The sequence below is a fragment of the Cetorhinus maximus genome, chromosome 4, assembly GCF_964194155.1.
Source record: "Cetorhinus maximus chromosome 4, sCetMax3.hap1.1, whole genome shotgun sequence".
Classification (NCBI taxonomy): Eukaryota; Metazoa; Chordata; class Chondrichthyes; order Lamniformes; family Cetorhinidae; genus Cetorhinus; species Cetorhinus maximus.
Genome location: NC_135882.1, coordinates 56,688,554 through 56,705,744, shown reverse-complemented (window position 1 = coordinate 56,705,744; position 17,191 = coordinate 56,688,554). Strand labels below are relative to the sequence as shown.

At 43.4% G+C, this 17,191-nt stretch overlaps 1 protein-coding gene across 1 annotated transcript in view; it reads right to left on the bottom strand.

The window, feature by feature from the left end:
- Positions 1-17,191, bottom strand: part of csmd3b (CUB and Sushi multiple domains 3b) — a 2,128,577-nt gene that overhangs the window by 394,011 nt on the left and 1,717,375 nt on the right. The gene's annotated exons all lie outside the window — the stretch shown is intronic.

The following is a 17,191-nucleotide window of genomic DNA, read 5'->3' as shown; positions in this document are numbered from 1 at the left end:
TTTACAGTGTGACAATCTTTTTCTGCAGCTTCCTTTTAGGATGCAGTCTGCCTTTAAGAAGAATAGCCTGCCTGAACCACAAGAGCGGTGAAATTGCTGCTGTGTGCAGAGCTCGCTGGAAGTGTTCAGGAGCAGATAGCAGTGCTGGAGATGGACTAGCTCACAGCACAAACATTCAGATGAGGTGGGTACACAAAGTTTACATGCTTCCAACCCCGATCTGAACAGGCGCAGGCAGGTTGCAAATTGAGACCCTACACCCAAACAAATGGCGCTATCCAATTTCTAGCCTGGTGTATTTTCTACCTCTAGAACTCACAGGACAATAATAAACATAAAGTTGAGTGTTTGTCTGGGTATTAGTACACCGAGGCTGTATGAGCGTTGCACTTGCCAACTCACGTTTGTGCAAGAAGCCCTGCTGACCGATAAAATATCCCTTATAATCCTTTTATGGGTTATCTCTTCTGCGTAGGCACTGAAACATTGGGGATGCACAGAAGAGATAATGCACAATGGATAATAAAGCAGCTTAAGAGCGATTTAATTTGCTCATAAGTTAGTACGTTTTTGAGCAAGCAGTGTAAACGGTGCCAGAAATGCATACTGTCTAGTGGCAACTACATTGTATATACAGCCCTTAACTGTCAAAGGCAGCAGAATTTCATCTAAAAGTCTTGGCTGGATTCAAATGTCAGTCTATGATGAGAGAACAGGGTGATATTGTTTAATATGCCACCCAGAAGACATACTTTAAAATGGCTCCAATATCGATAATGTTAACAAATGGGTCAGTGACATAGCTCTCAATTGTTTCTTTCATCCTTGTATAATTAAGAAAGAAAGATAATTTGATGGTGGTATGGCTGTTTAATTAACTACACATCAACAGCTGAAATGAGCCAGTTTTGAATGAAGCAGTATGCAATGTAGTGAGGGCTACACAGAATATAGGTAAATTATAGCCATGTATACAGTAAATATGATTTATGATTGGAGAACAGCCACAGGTTAGTGAGTTGCTGCAACCCACAGGGATCCTCTCTATTCTATAGCCAAACACACAGAGAAAATGATAATAGTGAAGCAACTGTATGAGGCACTGAGCTGCAGTCGCCTGAATCACAGCAAATAGTAAACAATACTCCTGCTGCCAGCTTGGAACAGATTCAGGGGCAACATAAGCCACTGGATAGATTCATTAAATTGACCAAAAATGTTCATTTTATCGAACAGCATAAAGCAACAGTGCAGCAACAGATAAAAAAGAATAAGAAATTTAATACTTGCCTCCTTACCAGAAAACGAATGAGGGAAGTTCAAAAAATAGTCTGCATGACTTGAAAGATATCTGTCAAAATCTTACTTTGTCAGCCATGGGATATAAACTGGGAAAGATTTGAACTTGGCAGCAACACTACGCACTGGCAATGTGAGGAGATTTTAAGATGTAATAACTTTATGCAGGCAATTTGCTGCTTGAATGACCCATTATAAAGTAACACAAGTGACACAAAACAAATTCATTTCTGAAAGGTTAAAAGAAGCCTGTCAGATTTGTACACTCTAAAATAGCATAGACTGTGCATCAAGTTCTATGAAATTTAAACAAAAATTTGGCCCAGAGTAAATGAAAAATGCTGCCGTTTTGTGTTCAGCAAGGTGAGGCACTTGTTTTTAGGAAATGGGAGATTTTTGCTACATTTTGTGCCAATACACAAGATCAGATGTAGCACAGCTTAGATGCAGAGTAAATGTAGTCATATCTCCCACCCTTAGAAATGATCGCACCTGTTTGTAAATCTCCTTCCTCCACCCCCCACTAGCTGGCCGACTATGAATGAGATTGCCAACATAATATCAATCCCCATCACACCACATGCAGTTTTGTACTATAGAGTTGATCCCCTAGGAACTAAGTTAAAAGTCCCCCATTTCATTTGATATAAAACACTACAGTCATCAGAAACAGTGCCAAACTTTCCATTTGATTGGCAAAAACTTTGGGGGAGTGGAGGTGGGGTGGGTAAATGTATGGGCCCAAATCTCAGAGCAGTTATGCGCAAAGATTCTCCAGATCAGGCACTGATGCGCATTTCTTCCGGGATTTCCTGATCCTGGCTGTCAAAGAAACACACAGCACAGCATTCCCCGGGAAACTCTGTCGGAGCAGAGTAAAGTCGAGAAATGACAGGATGCGGCCGCTTTTTACAGCACCAGTTGCCTTATTCTGCTGGTAAGTTTAAAGATCCAGTCATTCAGTGCGGGTGAGTGGGTGGGTTGCTGAGTGTGTGGGTGAATGGGTCGCTAGGTAAGTACGTGTGCGTGGTGGATAGGTGAGTAGATGGGTGAGGTTTGTAGATGGCTGAGGTGGTTAGATGGATAGTTGGGTAGATGGCTGAGGTGGGGGAATGGGTAGTTTTGTCAGGCTGAGGGGTAGTCGGGTTATGGGGGTGTTGGGTCAAGTCAGGGGGGTAGTTGATTGGTCAGTGGGAGGTAGTCGAGTTGGACGGAAGTGGGTCAGCCCAGGGGCTAGTCAAGTCGGGTGGGTAGTCAGGTCAGGGCGTAGTTAGGTCCAGTTAGGGGGTTAGTTGGGTTGGTCTGGGGTTATTTGGGTCGGGTCGGGTTGGGTGGGTAGTTAGGTCGGGTGGGTAATTGAGTCGGGGAGTATAGTCGGGTCGGGGTAGTAGTCAGATCAAGGGGGTAGTCAAGTGGCGAGGAGGTAGTCAGGTTGGGTCGGGGAGGGGGTGTAGCTGGGTCAGGTCAAGGTGGTTAGTCACATCAGGAGGGTAGTCGGGGGTTCGGAGGGGTAGGGGTGCTCATCGGGGGGTGAGTGAAGGAGTCAGTTGTGGAGTTAAACAGATGTTACCGAGGTGTTCATCTGTCTAATATTTCCTGGGTAACTATCAGATAAGTACCATGGATCAGTCTGAAGTCTCCGGCTCTGGCTCAGAATCGGAGACATTTGTGGAGGGTCCCAGGAGAAGGGAAGTTGGCCATTGGAAGTTTAAACTTGCTGGGCAATTCACATATAGGTCCACGCGTCAGGACCTCTGCAGAATCCTGCTGTGCGCCTTCAACCATGTGTCCGGTCTCCAACAATCCAGACACCAGAAGATTCGGGTCATGATTTTCTTTATCGCTGCATCACTCAAATGCTCCCTGTGAGATCATTTCAAATGAGTAGCTTGTGAAAAGAGATAGCACACGTTATTATAGAACTTCAGTCCTGTGTCTGAATATTAAACCTCACTTGCTTTCCGAAAAGTAGAAATGGAATATTTTAAACAGTGAAACAGGATACCCTCGCATATAGAAGATGAAGAGGAAATATAATTTAGGTGTTTGAGATGATTAAAGGAGTTGAAAGGATACATAGCTAGAATAGGCAGAAACTACTTTCTCTGGAGGTGGAGGGGGGGCAGTGGAGGTAGGGGATCAATAGGTGTCCAGAACAAAGGAGCATAACCATAAATTTAGATCTCGGGCCATTCATGGGCGTATTAGGAAGCATTTTGTAGCACAAAGGGTAGTGGAAACAGTGAAAAATTGTCCTCCCAAAAATCTGGGTCAATTGAAAATGTCAAAACTAAGATTGGTAGATTTTTGATTGGAGAGGCTACTGAAGGATAGAGAACCAAGATTGGTAGATGGAACTATGATATGGACAAACAATGACCTAAATGAATGATAGAACAGGCTCAAGGAGCTGAATTGCCCACTCCTGTGCCCATGTTGCCATGGTTCCACTGCCAAAGTTATGTTGGCAAGCAGAAAAACTCCTGTGGAAATTCACTCTCTATCAATCCATCAATAAGCATAGCCTTAAGTCTGAAGAAAGTGAGGTTGAGCTTTCTAGAGCTAAATTTGCTTGTCACTGCTCCCAGCACTGAGCGTCAGTAATGGTAAAGGAGATCAGAAGATCAAGGCTGGTAGCTCTATCTCCTCTATCACTCTCACTGTTAATGAGGCTTGACAGTGGGAGCTGAGTCTCACAAAATTATACTTCACCCATGCCTGAAGCAACAACATAGCATGACTTGATTGCTGATTTTTCCCTCTGACCTCATGAGAAGCCTTTGGATTTTGGTCACCAGATTCCCATAACAACAGAGGAATTCACGACTGTAGATCTTTTAATCAGGCATAACCAGCAGCAACAAATCCCTGTGCCAGGACACAAAAGCAATGCAGTCTGCATTTGGGAACCAGCAGCAGCAGGTGAGATCAGAAATGTTGCCTGCACAGAATCAGCCATACCGTGCAAAGGTAACAATGGTTCTGGTGGACCCACAATACCACCACCAATGGGAGTTGAGAGTTGAGAGTTGAGAAAGTTCCAGAAAGAAGTGCCTCATATTTGGACTCTATTTATATAGAAGCTGCTGCCAGTGAGGAATCTGCTAAGTCTTTAAAGGAAAGGGAGTGAAATTCTGCTTGGAAGAACTGTGTGGCTGAAACTTGGACAATACAAGCAGAGGGGACTGCCCACTAAATCCATGATATAGTCTTTGTTACATCTATTATTCCATGTGTAATTTATAGTTTGTACCAACCATGGTTTGCCGTTAATTTATGTTTAATTTACACAGATTCTGATTCATATTAAAGTAGAGGTCACAAAAAGTGAAATATTGCCTGGTAATTCCTTTGTTTGGGGGAACATTTGGTAAATTTGGCTATTTTAGGTTATTTTGGCACAGGAATCGTCACAAAAAATTAGAGTAAGAAACCAATAAAATAAAAGTTAGAAAATTAATATTTTTTTCTTTGTTCATAGGCATATCACAGATGATCAAAAAATATATTTTTAAAAAGTTGTAAAGAATGTTGAATGTTAAGTACAGCTATCCCTTGTTTAGCGCTCTTAAAATCCCTCAAAATCATACCCCACTTTAACCACCACCCCCCCGCCCCCCACCAACTTTTCAAACCTGGTCCCTCATCCCCGTCATTCCCATCACTGGGGCCTGCTAGCCAGGCCCTACTGATACCCCACACTTAACTTCAGTCCAGCCTCCTCTTGGCTCCTCTTCTTCAGAGACTAGTTGTAGTCCCAGCAATGTCCACTGTTCGAACCTGGCACTGCTGGGACTATTGACTGGCAGCTCTCTAAGGCGGGACTTCCTCCCTAGATGGGGGTGGAAGTTTCGCCCTCAGCCAATTAATGCCTGGCTGAACATTAATTGGTTGCAGTGAAGCCCGCCAAATAAAAACAACCTGCCCAGCATGCCTGATATGTAGCCTCAACCAGTAAGTCTCTGCACCGAAGCACAAATCTGTAAAATTATCTCAACAGTGACAATGAGAGGGTGAAGAAAACACCACTATATCATTGTAGATAAAACATTAAAACACGCTTCGCAGAAGGTAGAAATGATAGGGATGGTTCAGGATTCTAGCAGCTTGTCACAGTTACTTCTAATTTTGCATTATTAACTAGCTGTAGATTTTACTGTTACTAATAGTATAGAATTATTTAAGGAGAAACAGGTAAGTACATGAAGGCGAAATTAACAGAAGTGTGTGATGATTGGATGAGATGAAGCAAAGTGGAAGGAGATTCATTTGGAACATATGTTCCTTTTCTACGTTGTAGCATTCTATCTAGTTATATCAAATAAACTTGAGATTCATTTGCAGTACTTGGCAATGCTATATCAATCTTTATCTGGCTCATTAATTACTGACTAAAATATTCCTTCTGATAAGGTACCAGAAATATCTAACATGGCACACAACTATCCGGAGTTAATCATTGCGCACTCACCTTAATCTGTCCTGTAGGAGGCACTTACACTACAAAAAGGGACTGAAAGTCATAGTGAGCCTGACCAGTTGCGGAGTTGGCTAGAGGTGTGAAATCTTGCCAAGCCACAGCTGTTTAAGGTGCAAGGTAATTTTTGGTGTAAAAAGAAAAAAAAAATTTACTACCAAAAGAAATGTACGTGGAGAAATGCGGTGAAAATAAGGGTTTAACTTCCACCTCGCCGATCTCCTGCCCATTGTGAAGGGGGTTTACATTGATGATAATTGTTCTGAAGAGCTCAGGATAGATACATTACCTGATAACAGGCTGCTTAAGGAAGTCAGAGAGGAGATAATAGATACGAGTACCAAAATATTTCAATAGTCAGATATGCAAATTGAGCCCTGGGACTGGAGGGTAGCTTGTTACGTATCTCTCAGGATACCTCTGAGGATGTATCATGTAGCTATAAATAAGTTAGTCTAATATTAGTTGGAGACAGACTCTTAAAGTTGATCATTCAAGTTATAATTCGTGAGTATTTAGAATTGTATGGGTTAATCAAAGGCAGCCAAAATGGAATTGTCAAGGGCAAGTTACTTTAGACAAATTGAACAGCATTTTGAAATAGTTATTGATTGGATAGAAAAAGGAAATCACATGGATGCACTATATCTATATGTGTGTGTATATAATATATATATATATGAAATACATATATATATAGATGGATAGGTAGATATAAATGGTTTTCAGAAGACATTAGATAAGCTGTGTCACAAGAGTGTTGATAGAAAAGTTCAGGCACATGGTGTAAGCATGGTGAGCAGGTTGATTTTGGACAGGGAACAAAGAAGTAGGATAAGTGAATGTGACCTAGGTTGGAAGAGGGTTGGACTCCAAGCGCATTGCTGGGTTCACTTAAGTTTTCATTAGACCATGATGATCTGGGCTTGAAAAGAAGAGACTAAAGTTTCAAAAAATTTACAAATGGCACTCATGAAGAGTGTTCAGCAAACTTTGCAAAAACTTTGGGAAGACATAACTTGGCAGAATGGACAAACAATGTAATAAACTCTGGGAGTAAAGAAGGAATGGTAGCATCAGCTTAAAGACACTGAACGGTATGGATGCACAGGATGACCTAAAGATTCAAATACAAAATTCTCTAAAAGTGCAAGTGAGGGTAGATAAATTCATTTAAAAAAGGTTAACAGCCTATAAATACAGGTTACAGTGTCGTGATGGTTGTGGACATAATGCCTCAAGAACCTAGGCATCTGCATTTCTTGCCTCTTGATGAACTCTTCTGTGTCTAGATCACGCAGTACTATCAGACTCCGAAAGAGGTCCACATCCTCATCCACTTATATAAATAATATGGACAAGTATTGTCAAACATAATACATTGCCAAGCAGTTATGCTGCTGGAAGGTGATAATAAAAAAGATGAAATGGTCACAATCCATATCAACAAAATCTAATGTAGGGAACAAAATGAGACTAAATATTAATGGTAAATTAAAAAAAAACAAGAAGCATTCAGTCAGGTTTTCTAACAGTAACTTTACATTAGGAATCTAACTTCGGCAGGTCAGAGTAAATAATTGATCACACAGTTCCATTGCAGCAAATAGCCAAGTTCAACACGTTTTGCTGTAAATACGATGCTGCCTCTTGATTGCACAAGTCCACTGGCCAATTTTTACAACTGCTAGGGAAGAACTAAACTGGTAAAAGAACCTCCCAAAATCAAACATATGCTGTCTACTGGAACATGAATAATCTGAATTCTCCTGAAGATAGCAACATTTGTGGAGTTAAATTTCTGTGGGGGCTTTCCCAGTCATCTGCAGTAACTTTGTCAGAAGATCTGAGAAAACCCAGGAAAATTGTCCATTTGTGCTATTTCTCTGGGGTTTCCATGGATCTTCTACTGCAGTAACAGCAGACAACAGGAAGCGTGCCTGCAGTTTTCATGACCGACTCCTCTTTGACGCTTGCCAAGTAGTGACTTGGCCTGATAAATCCCTAATCCAACATCTAATCATCATTGCTTTGGTCTTGGTTATGCATTCTTCCTGTGTTTAGATCGTGTGGGCATTAGCACATTACAGCAAAAGCAAGTATTTGTTGATGCAAGTGGTTTGTTACCATTTGGAGGTCAGTGTCTTCTCTGTCTCTGGGACTTGGTTATGCAAAATTGTGGTTAATGTGCAGCAAACTGCATTATATGCAATGGCTACAGCAACTTACAAGATTCTTAACAGCAAGTGTGCACCATGCCATATCTAAGTAATCAAAATGTATTTTAATATCATAGAGAAAAACTGCTTCAGTTTCAGTGAATTTTTGGACAACCTCAAACTCTAACCATTAGATGCTGAACAGAAAATCTAATCTTCAGCTGGAGCTGCTAACCTAAGTTGCCTTCTTCAGCTATCAATCATAATGTAATTATCTGGGTGATAATTATGTTAAAAGCAAACTTGCATAACAGATTGGCAATTAGTAGAAAACTATCTCACTAATTGACTACATTTTGACTCAGTGGGTCATCAAATGGAACAGTATAATTTCAGAAATTTCAGAAAACAGTGTTTAGCAGTAAATAATAAAAATCGAGTAAATAAACACAATTCATGGACTACAGGCTCATGTTGAATTGTATTTTTGCCACCACTGACTGAATTAATTCCGCCTGAATTAATTTAGAAACCACTCCTGCTTGTTTTGCTCTATTGGTAACACTCATCCTGCTGGATCTAAAGATTTGAGGGGTTCAAATTCCATCTCAACAGTTGAGTGAATGATCTCGACAGGCACTCCAATGTCACTCTCAAGACAGAACTTTGAATTAAGATGCTGGTAAAATAATATTTTAGTCAGGCAGTGTTTGAAAAAGTATTCTGGCCAATCTCCCTTCCTCAGCCAACACAAGAAAACACTGTACTCAGCATTACTATTTCTGACATCTTGCTTTGTGCAGAATAGCTTCCACATTCTCAACATAGCTGCAATCGTGGCATTATAATAATTAATTCTCTATGGAGTGCTTTGATACACAATCACGTGCTATCTAAAACAAGTATTATTTCTTCTAATTTGGCAATGTGTCAGGGCTATCTGAATAAAACAACTCAAAGATATCTAAATAGTGTTGCAATTTGTGAATTTATACACTCGTTTCTGACCTCAATTGAACATTCTCTGGGAGATGATGAGGCTCTTCTCAACAGAACAGGAAAAACAATTCAAGTATTAGTCAAAACATTCCATTTAGCAGCTGTTTCAAGAGCAACGCTGGGAGAGGCGTGAGAACAAATGAAAGAAACTGGAATGCTTCATGTTGTAGCGGTGAGCGTGGCTGACTTAATTGTTTACCAAGCTGAGAGATGAAACCTGTGCAGTTAAAAAGATTTAGGTAGCACAATCCTGTAACACGATGGTGCTTATTATTATCCTGGGGCATTGCATCATTTCTAGTTGTTCTAGTGGGGGGTGACACAATGTTCCTCCAATTTCCGTCTACTTGCTTGATAGGCCTCAGCGAAGGTTCTGCAGCCAAATCAAAATAAGGGCAGCTGCTCCTTTTATGCTATTACTATTTGATGCTGAAATTGTACAATGACTGAAGTGACCACACCACTGTGGAGGATATGGATGTTGAAGCAAAATTATTGAAACATCGAAGAGAAACATGAAAAGAAGTTACAAAAGATATAGCCTGTCATCCAACTGGTGCAGGATTGAAGTTCAAAATGAAAATGTCTCACATACTAAGATGATATGGTTTGGTTTCAAGAGAACTTGTTTCAGAAACTGGTATTTCACATCTATATAGTTGTATTTCTAAGTTACAGCAATTCAATGCTTATTTCAGCCAATGAACAACTACTTGCATTCACGTAGCTTGTTTAACAGAGAATAACACCCCAAGATGCTTCACAGGGGCATGGGAGAAAATGAATGCCAAGCCAAGAAAGGAGAAAATCAGAGAATGCCCAAACGCTTGGCAGAAGAGGCGGGTTTCAATAATGATCATTAAAGGAAATAAAATATTTAGTAGATCTGTCAGTACCTTAAGAGAGGAAATATGGTTCAACGATTTGGTGCAGACCTGATCTGGTAAAGGGTTCTACATCCAAAAAAAAAGGTTGTCTTTGCTCTCTGCAATTGCGAACACAATTATTGTATATTTCCAGCAATACATTGCAGACTAAGTGATTGAGAGTACATGATTAAACTAAAACTACCTTTAGCTGGTTTGAAACAGAAGATAAAAAGTGATAACCGGATATTATTATTTTTGTGGAAAAACAAGAAACAACAAACAACTTGGTTATTCTTTCAAATAACAACCAGCATTATCAGAACATAATGTTTAAGTGATAATTAATGTACCTGCCGCATTCAGGATGAATTTGTACTTATTAAATAGGGGAAAAGCCTAAATGACAAATGTTTCTTTAGTTTACAGTCGTGTGCTCTTGAAAAACAAGTGTAATTCTAATCCTTAATAAAATACATGTGGTTTTGTTCATTTTTGATTCCCCTTTTCCATACATTGTATTTATTTAGTGAATGCAAATCCCCGAAGCCAAGCGGTAGTCTCCTCATTTGCTGAGTTTAAGGTGATTAGTCTGCCGCTTCGGGCGAAATCATCCCAGATTTGCTCGAAGTGAGGCAGCGGACGGGAAAAAGGACATTTTACCCGCCGGCCACAATGGCGGCTTTTTGCACTGTATCATCCCCTTCCCGGTGTGTCCAGCCTCATAATAATGCATTCCTAGGAAACACGTCGGGTCGCTGGTGGGGCGGCCTCTGATTCACCTGCCCTGCCATCACCTCAGGCCTTCAGTAAACTAGGTCCCATATATAAAGGGCACCCTGACACACAGCTAGCATTCTTCAAGGGAAAGGAAGCTGCTGGGAACTCATGGTTGCCTAAGGGAGGAAATATGCTGCCCCCAATTTTAGCGATGCCTGACTGGATGCAGTGGAGGCCCACCGCCTATTCCCCTACCCAAGCTCTGGGCGAAGACCAGCAAGCAAGGTCACCAATCCAGCATGGGAGGCATTGGCAGCAATCGTCAGCACCAACACCCTGCAATAGAGGACAGCCATCCAGTGCAGGAAGAGGATGAATGCTCTCTGCTGTTCCACCAGGGTAAGTCACTCTTCTCATCGCTCTCAACTCTCACACTCAAAAATCCATCACACATCCACAGGGATATCACAGCTCAAGGAACAACACCACTACCTCTCACACACACCCTCATATTTCCATCAGGCTCATATCCCCTGGAGTTTGCGTCCTCATCCCGTCCATGGTTCCACTCACCACACAAACATTCCATGCTGTGCCATGCATCCTGCTCACACTCTCTCCATCCGTTTTCATGCAGGAGAAGCTGGCTCACAACAGCAGGGAGAGGTCCCAGACCCCTCACTCACTTTGAAGGGTGTGCCATCACGCAGACTGGTGAGGATGTGGACCGTGCCTTCAGCGACAGTGAGGTCAGTGGCGAACACCCATGTGAGGGTCCTGAACCACATCATCTCTCTCTCAATGCAACTGCGAGTGCTCATTGACTCTGCTGCCATGCACTAATTATCTCTACTTTTGTTCACAGGGAGCTCAGTCAAGCGACCGACACCCTCAGCCAGCCATTCCCTCAGCTCCATCCAGGTCCTCATCTCCAGTTAAGAGGACACCTCCCCCATTAAAGAGCTAGAAATAAGCAGCCTGGAAGACCCGTCACAGCGCTTACCCACACCCCCCACCAGCGCAGAGACACACAACTCGGTGGGATCAGGATCTAGAGCTGATTCGGGTTCACGATCTGGTGGTCACTGCACGGACACATGTTCGCAGCAGGAGGTAGGTTCAGCTGAGCTCCCATGGGCTCGGAGGACTGCTGGGGAAGAGGCACCTGTGAGATATCTGAGGGCCTTTCAGAACCTCAGGCTAGCATTCTCCCACGCACGTGGAGCCTCCCTCCATCACACTCATCTCAATCTACTGAGCATTTTCAATGCTGCCTGCTGGGGCACTCTTTCAGTTGTCTATCTGAGCTGATCTGTATCTCCATCCACCCACTGATCACACTCCCATGCAGCACCTCTGCCCATTTGGCATGAGGCTCCGCTCACTTTTGATTTGAGAAAATGGTATTTGTCACCGTTCTGCTCAGCTCCCCTATCCTTTCCCATCCTCCAGTCACCCATGTCCTTTCCGCCACCATTGCTGACCCCCCCCACCCCTGGAATCACCTTTCACCTATCAACCAGAATCCTTTTCTTTCCAGGATGTCCAGGTGAACATGCAGGTTCCCTGCCTTCCCGAGAATCCGACCCCACCCACACTGACCTCCCTGTCTTCCTTCTTCCCACTCGCAGGGTCTGTGTCTGCCTCCGAGTCCCCACCAACCACCCTCGCTGTCCCATCTACCGCTACCGTCGCACTCTCGTCCTCCCATCCTTCTGGCTCACTCTGCCTCCTCTCATACTCACCACTCCCTCCTACCGCACCTACCCTGAGCTTGCTCCCCAGGAGGCAGTCCTTGGCTTCACAGACCCCTCCCTTGCACGTTCACCTGGACATCCCCCTGTTACGAAAGTATAATAATTTTCATATTATTATTCTGGTTTGTTGTAAAGTAAGCTTACGAGTGTGAGTGTAGATGGTTCGGTCTGTGTGATGTCATTACATTTTGAGTCAAGTGGGCTGCAAGCTTGAAATGATCAAAATAAGCTAGGTGTAGAAATGTACTTGAAATGCTAATGAGTAAACATGGATGCTGTCTTAGCATGAAAGGTGTGAAGGGAGTTTACATTTTTCGATAAGTGAAGGGATTGTTTGGATTTCAAACGGATGTTAGTATGTTTACAACTAGCCAGATAAGCAATGCGAAGGAGTGTGTTTATTTTTCCCAAAGGTTATTGACAAAAATTGGCTACATGAAAGTTTTTTTATTATGGGAAAGGTACAGTTCCAAAGACATATGAAACAATGGAATTTCAATATTCAAGAGAGAAAAACATATATAAAAGAGAATGAGTGGCTATGTTGGGAACCATGTTAGATCTAACATGAGTCTATGAAACAGCCTTGAAGAAGCCTCCAGCCATTTGTGCATAAGTCTGTTGTGCCCAATAACTGAAGTTGGAGAAAACCATTTGGAATTCCACTGTCAAGTGGGTACTGTGTTAAGTTGCTGTTTTTTTAAAAATCCAAAATCTATTTTGGCCTTAAAGGAGGTGTGTAACTGGGAGTGAGGTTAATTAGGAATTTTAGGAGTTGTTATAGTCTTAATTAATTGTAATCTTATGTATGTGCTTGAAATCTTTTCTTTTGTTAATAAATATTTTAATTTAATTTTTAAAATCTCCAAAGGTCTTAGTGGACTTTTTACTTCTGAATTCAGAGCGCACATCTTCCCGTAATAAATACAAATTGCAAAACTGTTGTGATAGTATGACTTCCCTTGTGGATTTGATCCTGGCACACATCATCTGCCATGTCACAACACCCCTCCTTACTCCCTCCTCCATCCTTGCTCCCTCCTCCACCCTGGACTCCTTCCCCCCTCCAAACACCTTCCTCCCTCTGGATTCCTTCCCTCCTCCCCCACTCCGAACCCCTTCCTTTACACACTCCTCCCCACTTACAACTACCTCCCCTGTTACTGCATTCACCCCTGTTACACCCTCCTCCCCCCCATACTCCCTCCCTCCCCCACTGACATCTTTGTTTCCTCAACCCCCGGCACCTTTGTTCAGCCGTTCCAAATCTCACCACACCACCCACCAACCCCACGCCCCCCACCCCTCCGCCCCCCTCCCATCCCTCACCGCCCCCCCAGTCAAACCTATACTTTCCTCTTACACTGTCATGAAGCTATTAACGTATATTATTGGATTTTTTTTTAAATAGAGGGTTAATCTGTGGCTGTGTCTTAATTGGATTAAAGCCAGCTATCCTGGATGCTTTGATGTATACTAGTTTCGAGATGTAAGAAAGGTAGAATGCATTGCATTTTGTTGAATAGAGCATTCAAGAAGGGGAGTGAAATCTGGCATCTAGCTAGCAGAGACCAAGCAATGTTTATATTACTAATAAAATTGGTACTATGAAAGGGGTTTTATTATTAGAAGAGGCGGAGTTCAAAGGGGCTGGTGATACAATGAGAATTTACATTCAATGAAATGTGCTGGGTATAACCGATAGCAGTTGTGTGTGTGCAGTGCAGAGGCAATGTAGGATCAAAGCCTGTAAGCTTACCAATGTCTGCAAAGGAACCAAAGTAAAAGGAACCTCATTTTGAATTTGTAAGGTGAAAATGCTTTGCCTGGTGTCTGCTTATAGTCTATGTCCAGGATTTCCCCCCCATCAGGGGCGAAGTTGAAGGGCGCTCGCGCACAGGTGCGCTTCCAATCGGCGCCCCCGATTGGGGGTGCGGCGCCATTTTACGTGGGTGGGCCGATTAAGGCGTTCACACGGAAGCGCTATGCGCTTCCTGTGCGGGCTGGTGGGGGGGTGGATCCCAAAATCGAGAGTTCGCTCTTTTGCGCACGCACGCAAAAGAGTGCACTCATCTCACTGAGGCTAAGTGCAGGCTCAGGGAGATCAGCTCTAAATGTAAAAAAGCTAAAAATAGAAAAATAAAATTTCCCTAACATATTTCCTCATGTCACATGAGTTGGGACATTTCCATAACTTTTACAAAAACTTTATTAAAATTTTTTAAAATCTACATGAAACTGCATCCCGCCCGTGGGTGAGGTTTCATGCTTTTGCTAATTCACGCCGGGGCTCCTGGCCTGCCCGCCAACCTTAAGGTTTGACGGGCAGGTCCTTTAATTACCTAATTAACTGTTTACCTAAATTGGCCATCGACAGGCCAGCAGGCGCACAGTTGATTTTGCTGCGCCCCGCCTTCCTGGAAATTTAAATGGGGCGCGGTGACGTCAGGAGTTCCGCCCGATGTCACCACGCATCATTTTACGCATCGGTGAGAGGGCCTCGCCCCCACTCCCCGACGCATAAAATCCTGCCCTATGGGTTTTTGTTGCCTTAATGGACATTAGTTTGGGAATTTGTTAAAAGTTATGATAGTAGTAATTTGTAGCCATGTGTATATATTGAATTTGTGTAAATTAATAAAAGTCTCATGTAATTTGATATAAAAACCTTCCAAGAACTGGTGGTCTGATTCCTGAATTTAGAGCTGCATCTCAAACATACCACTTAAAAATATGGGTTATGATAGTTATTTAAAGTTTCCCTCTGGGATTTTTAAATAACTCAGCCTTACCAACTGCTGAGTTATAATGCACATCCACACCCCCCGGTCCATCTTACTCTCTCACTCATAGCTGGACCTTCCTCTCCATCCTCCTCCCCCCACCATCGAACAATCACCGTAACAGCCCATGGCCAAGACCGTGATGTCCCGAAGCAGACCCCAGGCCTCAACAGAGACCACCAACCTTCTGTGAGCTGCTTCACAGCAGAACCATGTCCATAATAATCTACCCAGCATTGGATGCACGCGTTCCTCCAGGGTCCATTAGCTGTAGGGTTACAGCATCTTTTGCTCCTCGGATGTCTGTAATGTGAGCAAGGCCCTAACATTAAGTCCCAACTTCTGTACATCACACTTGTCAAGCCATGTTCTGGGCCGGCATGTTTTCCTGCCAATGTGGGCGGTAAATTGGACATGGGGGGATGATTCTGGCCGACAGACAAGGCGATGAGATACAAATGTATTGAAATTAGGATCCCGACGTTGGACAGAGGGGAAGGCGGTCAATGGCGGAGCGTCCTGGTTTCACGATGGTGTAAAACTAATTTTTGGTCTTCTTGCCACTTTGTCCGCTCACACCCGCCATGATGTCTGACAACAACAACAAGCCTTAGTCTGTAGAGGGGATGCTCGGTAATGCACAGCATTCTTTGTCTTTCCACAAGTGCATAATTTTTTAAATTCATTCATGGGATGTGGGCATCACTGGCTAGGCCAGCATTTATAGCCCATCCCTAACTGCCCTTGTTCAGAGGGCATTTAAGAGTCAACCACATTTCTGTGGGTCTGGAGTCACATGTAGGCCAGACCAGGTAAGGTTGGCAGATTTCTTTCACTAAAGGACATTAGTGAACCAGGTGTTTTTTTTTACAGCAATCGACAATGGTTCCATGGTCATCATCAGGCTTTCAATTCATGATTTTTATTGAATTCAAATTTCACCATCTGCTGTGGTGTGATTCAAACCCAGGTCCCCAAAGCATTACCCTGGGTCTCTGGTATACTAGTCCAGTGAAAATACCACTACACCACCGCCTCCTCCTGGGGCCCCAGCAGTGGAGGTTAGCTAAACCTATTTAGCAAGTGCCACCGTTGCCATGGCAGTTCAAAGCCTGCTATTCGACAGGTGGGGTTTGTCACAAGGAACTTGTTAGTGACCTCCCGTGTTTCTCATTCCTTGATCCAGAGGATGTCTGCTGGTAGATGTTGCTCAGTAAGGGTGCTTCATATGGGCCACTGAGATGGAAGGCGGGCTGTGGGTGAACTGAATAGGTCATCGTGGAATGGTAAGTGAGGTGCAGCATGGATAGTTTCAACCAGCTTGTGGCTTTTCCTAAGTCGGCGGATGTGTGGCAGGGTGATGTTTGCAAGGACAGGAAACATGAGGAGGGATGTTGAGCGGAGAGTTCCAGTTATGATATGCATTGTTGCATTCAACCAAGTGTTAACAAGATATGTGTGTGATGTCCTTTTTTCCCAGACAGCTGCACAGTACTCTGCTGCGGAGTGTTCTTTTTAGCATTATCAAGCAGACTAAGATTGTACATGTGCACAGATCACTGGTCAGTAGGTGATTATTTCACTACCATTTAGAATGTTTCTGTCTGTGTGGAAAGTTAAAGGAACATTCCTTCACTGAGCTGTCAATGATTTGCAATAACAGTTAAGCAATATAATCTTGCTTCAGCTTTCTGCAGAGGACTATGCACCCACAGCCAAAGACAAATCTGACGCAAATGCCACCAGATCCTGATTTTAACGCTGGACGACAGTCAGGTAGGCAGGGCCAGAGGCAGGCAGCAAGTTGTCCTAATCTTTAAGCGTGAAGCACAGGAGATTTTAACTACAGGGTCTCATCTGCATAGCTTCAATCTCCTGCCCAAAATTGGTGGGAAGCAGCAGCTGGCTGGTGGGTAGAAGCGGAACAGTGGGTGACAGGAAGTCGCTGTCACAGACTAAAGGTACCGTCCTCAGCATGTGGTGGGGGCAAGGTTGGGAGTGGGGTGGAGGAGTGGGGTTAGAGGTTTTAGGCTTGACCTTGTGAGGGGACAGGGGATGGGGTGGTGAAGCCTGGGGGAGTGCAAGCCCAAACTTTCCTAGTGGGACCTGGCACTCCTGCTTCTTCAGGCCC